This window comes from Temnothorax curvispinosus, unplaced genomic scaffold (genome assembly GCF_003070985.1).
Source record: "Temnothorax curvispinosus isolate PA1 unplaced genomic scaffold, ASM307098v1 QBEX01004169.1, whole genome shotgun sequence".
NCBI lineage: Eukaryota > Metazoa > Arthropoda > Insecta > Hymenoptera > Formicidae > Temnothorax > Temnothorax curvispinosus.
The window spans coordinates 7,729-11,836 of NW_020213949.1; positions in this window are offsets into that span (position 1 = coordinate 7,729).

Sequence of the window (4,108 nt, forward strand, 5' to 3'; positions counted from 1 at the left end):
AAACATAAAATAATTATCATATAATTATTTTATAATTACTTACCTCTATCTGGTATGCGATGTAAAGCGAGGATCCAGGGATGAGAAGCAGCAACGGTGATCCAACAGGGACATCAGTCTGAAATAAAATTCAAATAATTAGGATATAATTAATTTATCCTTACTTACCTCTATCTGGTATGCGATGTAAAGCGAGGATCCAGGGATGAGAAGCAGCAACGGTGATCCATCAGGGACATCCTTCTGAAACAAATAATTCCTATTAGCGTCTTGCGAATAATCGGGGCGTTGATGCGAACTTACCTTCTCGGTAGTCTAAGGTAAAACCGAGTGGCGACCGTTTGATAGGAATATTATCCGCCGGAATCGGGCTCAACACTTACCGTCCGGTCACAACCTAACCTTGCAACCGTTCGCATAGCTGAGCAGCCGGACAACCCTGAGGGCCAACAGCGACCGGGGGAGCAGCGGACATCGACATTTCTCAAATAGGATTACCGGATAAGCGAGTCCGAAGAGCCCATATGGCTAGCGTTTACCTGAATCCCAAGATATAGGTGACCGGGGTACGATTGACCCCGGTAGGCGAGCGGCGGATGATCGACCGAGCGAGCCATCGAGCGGGCCGGGGAAGGAGAGCCAAGCAGAGCCGATTGGAACGAGCGCGGTCGAGATGGCGCAACGGGCACGCGAGATAGCGGGGCCACGAGAATGACCCCCGCGAACGGGGGGATATCGATGATAGCCGGGAGCCGAACCCCGGAACAGGTCTCAGGGGTGATCCGGAGGCCAATCACCCGATACGCGAAGCGCCGGCAACGACTAACGCGGAAATAGCGGGGTCACGCGAATGAACCCCGCGCAGAGGGGCACGGCGGTTATAGCCGGGGTCCGAGCTGCGTGAAGCGTTGTAGGAGCGACCCGGGGAGCGATCGAACTAACTCCCACTCGATAGCGCCAGCGGGCGCGGAGATCGCGGGGTCACGGGACTGACCCCCGTACCGGGGGGCACGGAGGTCTTAGCCGAAGGCGGAGCCGTGGAAGTCGTCTCAGGAGACGCACCAACGACGGTCCACCGAACCGCGACGCGATATCACCGACGGGTGCGGAGATCGCGGGGTCGCGGGAATGACCCCCGTACCGGGGGGCACGGAGGTCTTAGCCGAAGGCTGAGCCGTGGAAGTCGTCTCAGGGGACGCGCCGACAACGATCCACCGAACCGCGACGCGATATCACCGACGGGTGCGGAGATCGCGGGGTCGCGGGAATGAACCCCGTACCGGGGGGCACGGAGGTCTTGGCCGAAAGCGGAGCCGTGGGAATCGTATCGGGGGACGCGCCAACAACGACCCGGGGCACCGCGACGCGATACCACTTACGGGCGCGAAAATCGCGGGGTCATAACAATGACCCCCGCGCCGGAGGGCACGGAGGTCACAGCGGGCAACCGACTCGCCCTATACTCCTAAAGGGCGACCCGAAGAACGATCGAACGACTCGCGACCCGATACCGATGACGGAAACGTGGTTAGCGGGGGCAAATAATGTTCCCCGGATATCGGGAACCGGGGAAACCCGGGGAAAATTGACGGGTGGAGATGCTCCAGAGGAGGCGCCGAAATCAATCCGGAGGGTCAGCGAGACCGCTCGATCGTGAAATACACGGACCCGGAAACCGGGAGAGCGGGGTCCAGCGGGACCCATGCCGATGCGTGCGAGTAGATATAAGGCATAGATTGAGAACCGCAGGCGCGTTTGGTCACAAGGCGTAGGTTGAGAACCGCAGCCGCAACCGGCGACGAAAACACGCAAAAACCATCAAAGGAATAGGGGAAGCGGGTAACACCTGGCACGGAAAGGTACCGGGATGTGAATAACAACCGGCGAAAACAGGCAAAAACTATCAGAAGAAAAGTGAAAGCGGGTAACACCTGGCACGGAAAAGTACCGGGACGTGAATAACAACCCGATGGTAGGGATAGATCTCCCGAGGTGGGATAGCCGAGAGCGCTCGGCAACTCGAGGCAGTCGCTCGGATACCGCGATAGGGATAACACGTTCGCAAGTTTCGCTCATAGTTCGGACTTAGCGCGTAGTTTAACATCGTAGTGTATTACCTTGAAGCACGCCCGCGTATGTGCGCGTTAAACATCGCTCGTATTACAATTGCGAGAGGCACTAGTATGCCATATGTAACGACGTTCGACGAAATGTGTCAACGTGGAATTGTGAAACACAACGACGATCTGAAATAAATCAATCGTTTGTTAATATATGCAGTGTCAAGTTAATTTCTAATTACTTACCTGCCACTTACCTTGTCCCACGGCATCGATCCAGCGAAGTCCAGCGGCGTTCCAGTATGCGATACTGCGAGGATCTGGGACAGTCAGCGGCCGTTGAGATCCGTCCGGGGCGAGAGGATTAGCTAGAGCGACGTTCCAGTATGCGACTCTGCGAGGATCTGGGATAGTCCGCGATAGCCGAAGTACACTCGGGTGAAATACCTGAAACGAAATTAGACCGATTAATTAAGCGTATCCATTATCTACTTACCTGGTGCCACGGGGGTGGTCCCACGTTGTCCATCGATGATCCAGCAATGGGGAGGCAGCGTCGGGGCGTCGAGACATCCTGCGTCGAGAACCTGGAAATAAGAGAGAATTAATGTGATATCGTTGCAATATCGCGTCGAAATTTCGCTACTCACCTTCTCGGTACACATGGGTCAAACCGAGTGGCGACCGTTAGACAGACAAATCTGGCTGAAATCTCACAGTTTCGCGTGATCCACGTACCCGAGGAGTGACGTCCGGTCACAACCTAACCATAAGATCCAAATAACACAAGATGTACACCTTGTCCGAAACGAAAATAGCTCTAAGTCCGTACGACAATAAGCGATACATTATACCCGGTTCTACCGAGACGCTGCCATGGGGGGGGGAGGGGCATTATAAAATGTTATCGTAAATATATATTGTAATTACATTTAGATATGTATGAAAATAAATGACTCATTTGTATGTGTAATATGTTTTTATATTGTAATAAATTTTTACAATACATTATTCTTGTGTATCCATGAATTATGTGAATTATCAAATCTTAACCACTTTACATAAACCTCACCCCCCCCCCTTTACGCAAAACTTTTAACGAGATACACGTCGGAATTAGCAACGCGATGTAACTCGTATTCGTAGAAGCCGCCGGCGACGGGTTTTCCACAGGAATCTTTTAATAGATACGTCACGGAAATTAGTTTTCTGCACTTTGACGATTCTAAACACCTCCGTGGTCCAATTTGGTATATGTATCCTTTCTTGAAGATTGTCTTGAATTTACTCACGCGTACCGAGTCGCCCATTTTGAATCGCGCGAAAGCATCGAACTATCGGCATGCGACCCATCGATGCTTTCGCGCGATTCAAAATGGGCGACTCGGTACGCGTGAGTAAATTCAAGACAATCTTCAAGAAAGGATACATATACCAAATTGGACCACGGAGGTGTTTAGAATCGTCAAAGTGCAGAAAACTAATTCCCGTGACGTATCTATTAAAAGATTCCTGTGGAAAACCCGTCGCCGGCGGCTTCTACGAATACGAGTTACATCGCGTTGCTAATTCCGACGTGTATCTCGTTGAAAAAGTTTTGCGTAAAGGGGGGGGTGAGGTTTATGTAAAATGGTTAGGATTTGATAATTCACATAATTCATGGATACACAAGAATAATGTATTGTAAAAATTTGTTACAATATAAAAACATATTACACATACAAATGAGTCATTTATTTTCATACATATCTAAATGTAATTACAATATATATTTACGATAACATTTTATAATGCCCCTCCCCCATGGCAGCGTCTCGGTAGAACCGGATATAATGTATCGCTTATTGTCGTACGGACTTAGAGCTATTTTCGTTTCGGACAAGGTGTACATCTTGTGTTATTTGGATCTTATGCATGCCTGCTGTGATTCTTAAAGGCCGACCACTTATCGTTATCGCTCGGTAACTTCATCGCGCAGTCGTTCATCTCCCGACTGTCGACGGTGTTGGCTTCCAATTTCTCGCTCGTGTAGAAATAGTGCAAACATT